Source organism: Selaginella moellendorffii, unplaced genomic scaffold, assembly GCF_000143415.4.
Source record: "Selaginella moellendorffii unplaced genomic scaffold, v1.0 SELMOscaffold_0, whole genome shotgun sequence".
NCBI classification, from domain to species: Eukaryota; Viridiplantae; Streptophyta; class Lycopodiopsida; order Selaginellales; family Selaginellaceae; genus Selaginella; species Selaginella moellendorffii.
Genome location: NW_003314261.1, coordinates 5,309,952 through 5,324,578, shown reverse-complemented (window position 1 = coordinate 5,324,578; position 14,627 = coordinate 5,309,952).

Below are 14,627 nucleotides of genomic sequence, written 5' to 3'. Positions count from 1 at the left end.
ACTAAATGATAGTTTCTAATGTTTACCAAAAATATAATTTCCCATTATGAGGTCCAAGTGTATAGTTACGATGCCATATACTAATATTAACATAGTGGGATTTTGGTAGTTGTTAAATTGGTTTCAATCCAGACCACTCACTTCTATATATAAACTAAGGTTTTCTGGTTAATTAATATGCACATTTTTTGTATTCTCTTTCCATATTTCATGCACTCACATTGGTGGAAGTGAAAGGCACATTTCAATGTCCCTGAGGAGTGCTTGGATTTGGGATTTTGGTTTAAATCTAACTTTTGCATTGTCTAGATCTAATTTTTTCCATTTTCTTTTCTTTTATTGTTTCCTTTTAAGATTTTGGTTTAGATCTAGCTTTTCCATTATTTAGATTTCCCTTTCCTTTTAGTTTTTTTTTCATTTCTCTTCTTTTGCTCTTTCCTTTTCATTCATTTTCATGGCAGAGCAATAGTCTCTTCCTCCTTTGACTATGGAGCAGCAATTGATGCAATTGCTTGATGTTATATGATTGCAATTAAATAATCAAACTCAGTTGATGGCGGCATTCATGGCATGTGGCACAACTCCTCTTGCTCTTGGTGCCAATCTTCGCCTTCGACCAAAGTTCTTTCATGGGAATCTTGGGGATGATGTATACTATTAGTTTGATCACTTCACAGTGATTGCCACAATCATTCTTAGGATGATGCTCACTTTTTGCATGAGTTTCCCACGTGTCTCCAAGGGACAGCACTGCAATGGTACAATTGTTTGAGTGTAGCCACTCGTGGGGATGGAGTGTTTTCCCGGACGTCTTTAAACACGTATTTAGACATGCCGATGATTGTGATGATGCCTTTCAACAATTGCATTGTTTTCATCAAGGGCCATCGGAGTCAGTGATGCAATTTAGTGCTCGTTTCTGAAGCCTGCTACTTCGTGTGGAGACAAATATGTTGGAGCGGATTAAGCTAGGATGTTGTGGCCAACACTTATCAAGATCTTGCTGGACTTGTGTATGCACTTACTCCAACCACATTTAACGATGCTCTTTCCTTGGCACAATGTTATGAGATATCGCCTCTTCCACTTCTTGCTACACGTCCTTCAGCTCCACTTCATGTGGGTGATGGTCCTGTTCCAATGGAGGTTGATGCTACTACTGCTTGAGTCCAAGGACAAAGGTGTGGACGTGGTCATGGTCATGATATTCGCTGTTAGGCATGTGATGAAGTTGGTCACACTTATCGGCGTTATTGGCGTTTTTCATATTGGTGATCCATTTCTTGGGTGGAGATCTTGGCGTCAACGTCCTGTTGGTGTTGTTGTAATGGAAATGCTAGACATTGAGATGCATCTAGGAAATGAGGAGTCATGCAAGTAACGAAGGGACCTTGCGCAAATAAGTCACTGACCCTTCCATTTTTTTTTCAGAAGTATTATCAAGGGGTTCACTCAGCACCAGTTCATTTAGTATTTACTTTCCAAGCTCATTTTTATAACAAGAGGTCTTTTATTATTTTCTCTGTGTTGGTTGATATAGGTTTGAGTTTATCTTCTATTACTTGACCTGTTGCTGTCAGGAATCCCCCAATTCTTGCCACATTCCTGACTCTCGCCGGATTCCTAACCTGCAGACCACATTCCTGACTCTCGAGACACTTCCCTATTCCTGACTCTCGAGACACTTTCCTATTCCTGACTCTCGAGACACTTCCCGATTCCTGAGTCTCGAGCCACATTCCTGATGATGATGTGGCACCTCCTCGACCTCAGCTATATTTAGGCCGTCCTCGATCCAAGAGTGGTGGAGCTTCATCAACCTATAGTATATATAGGTTAGCCTTGTTCCATTTCTCCACAATCTGAATCAACGCCAGTTTAAGGCCTCTTCTTTGTTTCCACTAGCTTTTCTCTTTGTCTTTTTGCATTTTCCAATCTTGATCTTGTCAGGGGTCTTGACAGTTTGATTCAGATTGTGTTTTTTCGTTTTTTGATTTAGCTCGTTTTGATTGTTTGATTACCTTTGCCTTTTTTTCCCCCTTTTTCCTTTCTTCTTGCCAATGGAGTCTCCAAGCCATCCTGATTTCTTTGCTGAAGTCCTTGCAAAAATCCAGTCTGAGAATACTGAGCTGAAGGTGACCCTTCTTCGCATGCAGCAGGAGCTTGCTTCACTTTCGGCTCAAGGATCCAGCAAAGTTCCTGAACCGAAGGTGAGCTTCTCGGCGAAATTTTCAGGCAAGCGTTCGGAGCTTCGCGGATTCCTGAACCAGATGGAGTTGATCTTCGCACTTCAACATCGGCGGTACCCTACTCCCGAGTCTCAAATCGGCGCGATTGGGACGTTGCTCAAAGGTGCAGCTTTGTCATGGTTTTCTCCTCTTTTGGAGAAGAGCATGAAAGGGGTCGTGGTTCTAGAGCTGATGGATCTTCAATTGTTCAAAGAGAAGCTCGAAGCATGTTTTGGGGAGACAGATCGGGTTCGGGCTGCTACCACAAAGATGAGACGTCTCTCTCAGGGGTCTCGTCCTGCCTCGATCTACGCTGCAGAGTTCCAACTCCTTGCTTTGGACACTCAGTGGGATGAGCGGGCCCTGATTGACCAATTTTGTTTCAGCCTCAAAAACGGTGTCAAGGATTTGTTGCTCACCATGGAGGATCCCAAGGATCTGTCGGATGCCATCAACAAAGCTGTTCGATGTGACAATCATCTCTTTGAACGTCGTCAGGAAAGTCGCCACACCGCTGTTTTTCCGTCCCAGACTCAGGAATCCCAGCTTGAGTCTTCGGGGCATACTCCTGAACCTACTGCTCCGGTTCCAATGGATATTTCTGGTACTCTCCGACTCATTAGAGGGAAGTTGAGTCCTGTTGAGAAGCAACGTCGAATATCTCATAATCTTTGCCTCTATTGTGCTGATCCTAATCACAAAGCAGCTATATGTCCGAAGAAGCCTCCTCGACTGCTCGAGTTCACTCTGCCTCAAAGTCCACCTCTATTGCAGTCGGGAAACGACCCTGTCCAAACAGAGTAGGAGCTGTCTGTTTGGACTCCCCGAATAAAAATCACTTTTCTTCTTTATCAAGCTCCTCACCACCTTTCATCAAAGCCACCACCAATTCCCGCAACTTTCGCGTCCCATGTCTCCTTTCTTTCACCGGACAATCAGGACTCAAGGCTCTGGCATTACTGGACTCGGGTGCAACTTCCTGCTTCATGGACACGGACTTTGCTGCCCGACATCACGTTCCTCTTTCTCCTACCATACGGGATTTGAGGGTTGAAGGCATCGGCGGACATTTTGTGTCTCCATCTTCTGGACTTAGGGAAACGTTGCTCATTCGAGTACACATCGGGTCCACCGTCACCGATATCGCCTTCAGCATCATCAACAGCAAGTCCTCCTCTGTGGTGCTCGGTCTTCCTTGGTTCCAACTACATCAGCCTCAGATCTGTTGGAAGGAATTACAGCTCATCTCTCCCACGGCTTCCCCTGCTGTTCATCGAGTCCGAATCAGGAAAAGTTCCCTAAACTCAAATTGGGGTTCTGTTCCTGACTCTATAAAGTTTTCACCCTCTTCTTTTTCCTCTCTTCCATCTTACACTGGATCGTATTCTCATCTCATCATTCCATTTAGTCGTACGCCTCCTCCTATCTCCACAATCACTATGAAAGAACTTCTTCATGAAGAACCTCTTTTTCTTTTTGGTTTGCATGTTTCTCTTGTCAGTCTTCCTGAGAAGTATCATGATTTTGGGGATGTGTTTAACAAGAAAAAAGCTAGTGTACTGCCTGTTCATCGGCCTTATGATTGTCCCATTGATTTACAGGAAGGAGCGTCACCTCCGTGGGGGCCTATCTATGGGTTATCCCCATCCGAGCTTAAGGCCCTCAAAGAGTACATGGATGAGAACCTTGCCTCGGGCTACATTCAGCATTCGCAGTCCCCGGCTGGAGCGCCTGTCTTCTTTGTCAAGAAGAAGGATGGGAGCTTGCGGCTAGTCATCGACTACCGAGGTTTGAACAAGGTGACTGTTCAGAACTGTTATCCGCTGCCCCTGATCTCGGACCTGTTGGAACACCTCGGCGGTGCCCGCTTCTTCACCAAGATCGACCTCCATGGAGCATACAACCTGATCCGGATCCGGCCTGGTGATGAATGGAAGACTGCGTTCCGAACCCGCTATGGCCACTTCGAGTACACTATCATGCCATTTGGCTTGACAAATGCTCCAGCAGTTTTCCAACACATGGCGAACGACATCTTTCGGGAGTTTCTTGATCAGATGGTGATCGTCTATCTCGATGACATCCTTATCTACTCAAAAACTCAGGAGGAGCATGACGAACATGTTCGCAAGGTGCTAGTGAAGCTGCGAGAACACGGCCTATACGCGAAGCTTGAGAAATGTTCCTTTGATCAGCAGTCTGTGGAGTTCCTTGGGTACATTGTCACTCCTGAGGGTATCACGATGGATCCTGCCAAAGTCAAGACTATTCTCGAATGGGAGCCTCCACAATCAATGTCGGACGTTCAGGTTTTCCTTGGCTTCGCCAACTTCTACCGCAAATTCATTGATCACTACTCTGACATTGTCCTTCCTCTCACACATCTCACTCGCAAGGATGTTCCTTTCTCTTGGTTTGTTGCTGCCCAGCAGGCCTTCGACACACTCAAGGCGGCCTTCAGTTCTGCTCCTGTCTTGATCCATGTTGATTCCTCACAACCTTTCTTAATCGAGGCTGACGCCTCCGACTTTGCCATTGGTGCTGTGCTGTCTCAACTCGGAGCGGATCACGAACTTCATCCGGTTGCTTTCCATTCTCGGAAATTCCAGCCTGCGGAGATCAATTACGAAATCCACGACAAGGAGCTCCTTGCCATCGTGGATTCCTTTGGAGAGTGGCGCCATTTCTTGGAGGGGGCGAGCCATCAAACAACAGTCTGGACAGATCACAAAAATCTCAAGTACTTTGCCACTTCTCGAGTTTTAAGCCGTCGTCAAGCAAGGTGGGCACAATTCCTGAGTCGGTTTGACTTTGTTATCAAGTACAGACCTGGAAAGTTTCAAGGCCTTCCTGATGCTCTTTCAAGGTGCTCCTATCTCAGTCTCAGGCCTAGTAATCCTGCCTTCGATCAACAGGATCAAGTTATCCTCAGTCCTGATCGGCTTCAAGTTATGGCAATTTCCCTGGCCCCTCAGGACTCCTCCTTGATGGATGCAATCAGAAACAATCTTCAATCCGATGATCTCGCTAGCGACATTTTCCCCCATCTTCAGGCTGGACACCCAGTGACTCCCGATTGCCGGCGATTTGACGAGTTCGAGTTCTTAGATGGCTTATTGTACCGTGGGGAGCAGCTTTATGTTTCTGAAGGTGATGCTCGAAAGTTGGTCCTGATGGCGTGCCACGATAGCCCGACTGCTGGTCACTTTGGCATTGTGAAAACCTATGAGCTAGTTGCACGGGACTTTTGGTGGCCTCACATGGACGACTACATCAAAGCTTTTGTTACCTCCTATGACACTTGTGCCCGGAATAAGGTACCTCGCCACCTTCCTTCAAGTTTGCTTCGTTCCCTTCCGGTCCCTTCAGGTCCTTGGGAATCCATCTCCATGGATTTCTTAAGTGATCTTCCGAGTTCTGGAGGCTTCAACAGCATTTTAGTCGTGGTGGATCGTTTCACAAAGATGGCGCACTTCTTGCCATGTACCAAGGAGTTTTTGGGAGAGGACATGGCAAAACTGGTATTTAGGGAAATTTTCCGACTTCATGGGATTCCTACAGATGTGGTTTCGGATCGGGGGCCTCAGTTCATCTCTCATTTCTGGCAACAGTTTTTGCAGCTGCTTGGAGTGAAGGCCAACCTCTCTTCGGCATATCATCCTCAAACTGATGGGCAGTCCGAGCGAACGATTCAGACGTTGGAACAATTCTTGAGGTGCTTCATCAACTATCATTAGGATAACTGGTTCGATATCCTTCCCCTTGCTGAGTTCTCCTATAACAACTCTGTTCACTCCTCTCTTCGAGTTTCCCCCTTCTTTGCGAACTCTGGCCGAAATCCCCGATTCAATCTCTCACTTCCTTCTCCATCTGAATCCTCTCGTTCAAATCCCCGCTCTGAGGCATTTATCTCCAACCTCCAGGAAATCCACAACTCCATCTCCTTCCACCTCCATCGTGCTCAGGAATTTCATAAAACATTTGCCAATGTCCATCGTCAGGATTGTCCCCCTTACAATATCGAGGATAAAGTCTGGCTCCTCAGGCGAAATATCTCCACCACCAGGCCCTATCCAAAACTCGATTTCAAACGCCTTGGTCCTTTCCCTATCACTGCCATCATTAATCCTGTCACTTATCGCCTTGCACTTCCCTCCTCATATCAAATTCACCCCGTTTTTCATTCCTCTCTCCTTGAGCCTTATATTCTCAGTCCTATTCCCAATCGGGTCATTCCTCCACCTCCACCGTTGCAGCTCGAGGATGGGTCTGAGTACGAGGTTCAGGACATCCTTGATTCCAAAATTTCACGGTCTAAACTCTACTATCTGGTCGATTGAAAGGGTTACGGGCCTGAAGAACGCACTTGGGAACCTGCGGACAACTTGATTCATTCTCCTGACCTTGTTCAGGACTTCCACCGCCGCTATCCTTCTCGTCCCAGTCCTCATTCTTTTTCTCCATCTCCCATCCCTCGCCGCTCATCTCATCCTCCTCTTCATTCTCGTTCACATCCTCGTTCCACTCATTCTTGAGGAGGGGGTGCTGTCAGGAATCCCCCAATTGTTGCTGCATTTCTGACTCTAAGGGGGGTTAGAGGTACCCATACTGGGCCGTTAGGCCACGGTGTTTTGCCCCGGCGTGCCAAAGCAAGTGTTGCACCCAAGGCTTAGGATTTAGAGGATCCCATGATTAAGTCTTGCTATACCAAGGGATGTTAGGAATCTGGGGGCTTGGTGTGCTTGGCTGCTTGTGCTTGTGGGGAGTGTAGTCGAACCTTATGTCCAGTCCAACCAGAGGAGGAAGATTGGGAGAGATTTGGGAATTTGTGGATGGATGGCTAATACTTTGTTGCTTGTTGTAGTGCACCTGAATTTGGAGCAGAACTCTAAGCCCGTTGCACTACGAAACGAGGGTCTGGTACAATCCCACAAGCACCAACTCCCCGTATCCAGCACCTGCACGCAAAATGGTGTCAGACGGAGTCTGGCACAATTTTGGCATACCAGTGGCCTAACGCAAGGAGGAGGGTACCCCACCGACTAGAGCAGTGTGGAGCTTGGGCTTAGACCAAGCCGGATGCAAAACAAGGAGCGACATAGCCCAGCGAGAGCCAAACTAATGTCTCAGGTGGTCGGACATGCATTCTATCCCTACTATACATTTGGAACCCCCCCCCCCCATGCTTTATTTCGTTAAAGTGGGACTTTTCATTATCCCACTTATGGTGTGTGGCCACATGCCATTTTTATAACAACAATAAAAAATTGAAGTTTTAACTTTATAATCTATAAATTAAAAACTTTTCATATGATTTTGTGTTATAATATTGTGAAATATAAAAAAATAAATTAAAAAACTGATAGAAATATTAATAAATATTAATTAAGTACTAGGAAATGGCATGTGGACACATGCTAATTAATGTCCCACTTTACTGAATAAGTCCCACTTTAACGAAATAAAGCATCCCCGAGGAACACACAATGCATTTAGAATAATATTGTCTTTACCAGGCTTATATATGATTTTAATATCATATATGGAAACCTCCCCTAACACATGCACGCCCAGGAGCAGCTCCACTCACGACTGAAAGCCAGGTTCAAACGGCTACTAGTTTATTTCTATTCTAGGCATATGCTGGCGGTTAGAACTGCCAACAGGGGAGTGGTTTTGAAAGACCCCAGCACAGCGAGGTTCCCCATCTCCTTTCCCACTCCATTGTACTTCAAGACTCCTGAATCGCACCCCTATTTGCATTATCTTTGACTTGAGTCTCTCTCCCCGCCGATCCACCACTTCTTTCACCCCTCCTCAGCTGGCGACCTCCGGAGATCAGGCACCAACTCTCAGATCGAGTTCTAGCGGTAGCAGTATTTTCATCTGCCTCACATTTTTCCATTAAACAATATCTAGCAAGCTTCTCTTGCCAACAAGCCTACTTCAGTGTAAGCTTAGGCTGCGTAGCAAAGTAGCTTAGTGTGTTATTATCTGTATAAACCTTGGTATGTCCACCCAAGTAGTGTCTCTAGTGTTCCAGGGCCAACACTATAGCAAACATCTCTTTCTCATGCGTTGGCCATCTTTGTTGAGTTTCATCTAATTTCTTGGAATAGAACGCAACGAGACAACCATGTTGCCTTAGCGTAACACCAACTGCTTTGTCACAATTTTTCTGCAACAAGGCACCGATAGCATAGCCAGATGCATCACAATGCACTTCGAAGGGTTTATCAAGATGGGATCCTAAGACAGGAACCGTAGTCAAGATCTCCTTCAATTGTACAAAAGCACGCTGGCAAGCTAGTGTCCAATGAAACGGAATACTATTCTTTGTCAACTTAGTGTGAGACACAAAATCCCTAGGCCCCAAAGTGGAGCTGGAAAGGGTGCCACGTGGTAGTGGCCGAAGCGAAAGCCCAAACGAGTGTAACACGTTTGGACTAAAAGCTCTGACTTGGAAGGTCGAGAGCGGGAGTGGAACTCCCAACAAAGTGCTCAAGGAGCGAGCACGAAGCGAGCAATAAGCAAGGCTCCAAAAAGGGACCCAAAAGGGACCAACACATGACATGTGGAAGTGTCTGAGATGGAGTCCGAGATGGACCTGAAGTGGAGTCCGATATGGAGTCCGAAGTGGAGTCCGATATGGAGTCTGAGATGGACCCGAAGTGGAGTCCGAGGTGGACCGAGACGGACTCCGAGATGGACCCGAGATGGAGTCCGAGATGGAGTCCGAGGTGGACCGAGACGGAGTCCGAGATGGACCCGAGATGGAGTCTGAGATGGACCGAGACGGAGTCCGAGATGGAGTCTGAGATGGAGTCCGAGATGGACCGAGACGGAGTCCGAGATGGAGTCCGAGATGGAGTCCGAGAAGGACTCGAGATGGAGTCCGAGGTCGAGACCGAGACCGGGACCGAGACCGAGACCGGGACCAAGACCGGGACCGAGACCGAGACCGGGACCAAGACTGGGACCGAGACCGAGACCGAGGCCAAGGCTGAGACCGAGCCCGAGCCCAAGTCCGAGTCCGAGTCCGAGTCCGAGTCCGAGTCCGAGTCCGAGTTCGAGTTTGAGAGGGTGAAAGCCCAAAGCGTTCGTCTCCCAGACCCTGGAGGGTTTGGTGAGCTCCAAAAGTATAGTAAGGGGGAGGACTGCAGTGGAGCTAGTTTGGCCAGGAAAGGCCAGTTTGGCCCAGGAAGGCCAGACCCAGTGTTGGGTGATGAACTGACCACTGGGAAGTCCAAGACTAGAGTGAATACGGACCGACAAGCGGGGTAGCTTGGTGAAGTGTTCAAGAGCCGGCTCTAGTTCCCCCGGGAGATCGACTGGCCGATGCTCCCAGTCCAAGTGTGGGTGGCACTACCTACTTGGATACTAGGCGTGGCTCAACGAAACCTCGCTCTAAGCCCATGGCTAGAGCACCTAAAGGCGAAAGGCGGGGAGAGTACCTAGCTGGCTCGCGTAAGGCCACGGTGTTCCGAAATGTTGTCCCAAAGGCCCAGACTGTGGAAAGGAAGAGGAGCAGTCCCCTGGGGTAGTGGCCAAGGACACAGTCGTGTGATGAGGAAGTCCCAGAGGACCGTGGGACTTAGTGGTCGGGCCTGTAGGCCTCGATCCAGTGGCAGTGTTAGCAAACACGGCCAGGGGCAGGAAGGGACTTGGTAGGAACTGACAAAAGGGACTTTGGGGAAGGTGATTCCCCAGGTCTATGGGCATGCTAAGGATGCTAAGGAGTGGATCTAGGATGACCACTCGTGGACAGATGGCCTAGTCTTGGAGAGACGGGATGGTGATGCAAGTGGTATTGGACCACTAGTGCAGCAAAGGTGAATGGGCATGGCCTTAGCGTAACGGGCCGAGATGTTAGTGGTACCTTTGGGTGTCGGTCTTGGGACCGGACACGTGGAGCACTTGGACCAGGTGCAAGTGTTGAGTGGCATGGATGCCATTCTTGGGGCTAGCAAGTCCCAAGTCCTGAATTGGACTGATGGAGGTTGTGAATGAGACTCCTCCAAGTGGTCAGAGGTGTGGTGAAGTGACTAAAGTAGAATGGAAAATTTAGTCGCTTACACTTAGTCAACGGAAGAGCAATTCTTGCAAAATTGCGGACAAACTTGCGATAGTATCCTGCCAAACTAAGAAAGGAACGAACATCTGATATAGTGGTCAGGACTTCCCAAGACTTCACCGCTTCCACCTTCTTTGGATCGACTTCAAACACGCCACCACCAACTATATGTCCGAGAAAGTTTACGCGCAATTGACCAAAAGTGCATTTACTTTCCTTAGCATATAATTTGTGTTCGCACAACTTCTGAAACACTAGCTCCAAGTGTTTCAAATGATCCTCCAACGTTTCACTGAAGACTAGAACATCGTCGATATCATACTTGCATCGGAACATTCGAATGCAACTGGATTCGAATGGGTATCGAACGTTTAATACCCGTTTAGCTTTTTTTTGAACGGGTATAATGGTTTTTAGTTTTAATATAATTAAAAAATAATTAACTATTACTAAACAAAGTTTAACATAATATAATATAGGTTTAATCTAATCTTTATCCTCCGAATCTAGAACATCATCACCACTAACGCCATCATCATCAGGTTGTTGAAGAGGTTCTTCAACAACCTCCTGAAGTGCAAGGATCCTTTGCCATTGAGGCTCAAGCTCAAGGTTATCAAGATCATGCTCGATAAGCCTCAAACTCCCGGACTTGATCTTCTATATGACACACATATTTGTGTGCACAAAAACCAGCTTCTCCGAGTTTTTGGAGAGCAGTCGAGACCTCCTCTTTGTCTGGATCATGCTCCATGAGGTCCAGTTTCGCTCGCATGGTGAAGCACAAACTGGCTGACTCAAGATCCGTAAAGCAAGCCTTTGAAGTTCTGGTGTGCCTGCACCAAAGTTGCTCCACCAACTCACTGGGTGTTTTCGGTTCTCCATCTATACAAGAGAATCAGTCTAAAAAGTTGACAAACAAACAGTTTATACGCACCTGCTTTGCTGCCTCCGAAGAGAACAAATGGCCAAGTTGTTGACGGAAACTCCAAAACTCGTGTAGCAGCTTGTGTTGAAGTCCTCAATCTCCTTTGTAATACAACTCTAGGTACTCCACAAAATCTTCCTGAGCCTCCTGGTCGAGAGGGAGATGAAGAAAAGCTGGGTTCAGAAAAAAAGCAGCTCCATGCAAGATCAAATGCATCTGGAACCAACAAGCTGCTTTCCAACCTCCCTCGCCATGATCCTCCATCATAAACCTATTGATCTCCTTCACCTCTTCCTTGGCTAAAATCCCAGTCTCAACAGCCTCTGAAAGCTTCTCATTCATCCGGTCCATAGCCTTGAAAATGAGACCGGAAGTTGCCCCCTCCCAGTCCGCAAGCTTCAAGACCTTGAGGAGCAGTCTCGGAGTCTCTTCTAAGATCTGAGTTCGAATGCGCTGGGTCTTCGTGACGTCCAATCACCACCACTCGGAGCTCACAACCATCTCCTTCAATGCCTCCAAGGTCGTCAGATTCAGGAGTTGAGACATCACTAGAAACATGTAAGCGAACCTTGTGCTCGCTGGCTTGATGAGATCCCAATTGCTCAGCTTCCGAAACAAAGCCAGAACACGAGGTTTTTTGGTGATAAAAGTTACCACCTCATTGCAGCCTTTCACCAATGGTTTTACCCACGACAAGCTCCCAATGTCTTCAAAGAGAAGGTCCAAGACATGGCACACACACCGGTTGTGGAGAATGTGAGGATACTCAGCTGTCATGAGTTCTCCCATTTGATGCATTGTCAGTGATCACCTAAACAACGTTTTCTTTGCCAACTTCTTGAATCACTCTCTTTAGCTCGACCCAAATCCACTCTCCCGTCTTTGTCCTACCCTCGGAATCTACAGACTTCAAGAAAACTGAACCCTAGACATTGGAGGCCATGAAGTTGATCAAGGATCGGCTACAGTTGTCAGACCAGCCATCGGTGACGATGCTAACTCCATATCTTCTCCACCCCTCACGGATTGGATCAAGTCAAGCATTGACACTATCATAAAGCTTCTTCAGCTATGTACTCCACAGCTTCTCATATCCCATCATCTATGCAAGAGCTCCAGGGCCGAAGTCAATAGCAGCTTGAAGCAACTTCCTTAGATTTGGCCTCCGAATGGTGTTGAAAGGGATATTTTCAACGTAGAAGAACTCAGCCATGGCATCATCCAGACGTTGAACCTTTGCAGACTTCATCATCTTTCGAATGTCACCATCCAGCACCGGTGCAGCACTTCGTTTAAGACTATTGCTCCCGGAAAGTGGAACGCTGCCGCTGCTCTCCTCGCCCAGCCCTCCGGTAGCCCCACCACTTGCCCCGCAGCTGGCACCACCGCTCACCTCACCGACCTCAGTCTTGTGAGCTAAGGCAAGTCTCTCTTGGGGACTTGTTGCAATCATGGAGCTCTTCGTGAGCTCCACACGATTAAAAGATGCCTGAGCCTTGTTCACCACCTCCAGTGGCACCTGTCATGTACAAATCTCTACATTGCTTCCTTTCACACCCCCAAGGTGAGCGCGAACTCGTTCAGCCGCGCTAGTGTAAGTATTCGAGCAATACTTACACTTCCATGGACTCACGCTGTGGCTTGTCTCGGATGTTGGCCTCAGTTTCAGAACATGAGCCCAACTCTAGCATGGCTGCCTTCCTCCCCCCATCCCGGACTTACCTCAGTGCTTCCGGATCCCGCGAACCTTGATTTTACATGAACCCTAATCCTAAGTAAAGAAAGCATATTCTTTAGGGTTTTTAAAAAATATTCTTGGTGTTTAAATGCCATATTATACACACGTTTTAAACGGTATTTTTTATTAATCGTACCCGTTTGAATGCAAGTATGGTCGATATATAGGACAACAAATGCATCCAAATAATGTCCGAATATTCTATCCATCATAGTGCTGAACGTTGCTGGAGCATTGCATAACCCGAACGGCATGACAAAGAACTCATAAGATTCATACCGAGTCTTAAAGGCTATCTTCTTCACATCCTGATTCGCCACCCATATCTAATGATACCCAAACTACAAATCGAGTCGCATAAAATACTTAACCTTTAAGAGTTGGTCAAACAAGTCATCAATGCGTGGCAAAGGATAATTGTTTTTAACTGTGACCTTGTTAAGTGCCTGATAGTCAATACACATTCTCATGGTTCCATCCTTTTTCATAACGAAAAGGACTGACGCTCTATAAAGTGATTTGCTTGGTCGGATATGACCTTTGTCAAAAAGTTCTATGAATTGCTTCTTGAGTTCAGCCATTTCCTTGATGTTCAACTGATATGGAGCTTTCGTAGGTGGTTTAGAACTCGGAATAACCTCAATCCAATGATCAACCTCACAGCTAGGAGGTAGTCTTGGTGGTAAATCCTTCGGGAAGATATCCTAATTCCTCGCCAACAACTCCAATATCTTCTTTGGTATAGGATCAACTCTGTCACCGATTCGAACTGAGTCACCAACACTCTCAGCTTCCATCACTTGAACCCAAAAGGTCCGACATCCCCTCATAGTTGCTTTTTGAGCGGCCCTTGCAGTTAGGAATTTAGCATCCCAATCCTTTGAGGAACTTTTTTGCAACTGGAAGGACACATTAGGTTGTCCTTTTGACTTCAATGTGATACAACTTTGTTCAGCACCATAAATCCCTTTTATATATTTGTTGAAGAAGTCCATACCAAACACCATCTGAAACTCTGGTATCTTCAACACTACCAAGTCCACTCTTTCTTTCCACTTGGATATTTTTATTAGAACATCACTCACAAATTTTCTGGCTACTTGCCCACCTTCTGTAAACCGGAAGTGCATAGGCGACATTTGCTCAACATTCAATCCTAACAACTTAACTAAGTCTTTGGATATCACACTGTGCATAGCTCCCATATCAATCATCACTTGGATTCAGTGTCCGCAGACAAAGCCTACTAGATACATTAACGGATCAATGTTTGCATTGACTGCGAGAAAAACTTGAGGAAAGCAATGAAAGTAACTCACCTCCTCTTCCTCATAGTCTGCATTGACCAACTCGTCAACCCCTTCAACTTCACCACCACCATCTTCCCTCATGTAATGCATGTGATTATGGGATGAGATTTGGATATACTATCACCGTGGATCTTTAGAATGTTGGGGGATAAATGGGGATAAAATAACCACTAAGGGCTCTCTCATTAAGCAATTGCCCCTTTTCTTGTTAGCTTAAGGGGAGAGAGATAAGGTGCGCTACACCTCATGACATTAACACGAGACTTTGTCTTATGCTTGTTGGGACATTCCAAGGACCTATGTCCTGACTCTCCACAATGGAAGCAATGACCCACACTACCTATTCTGC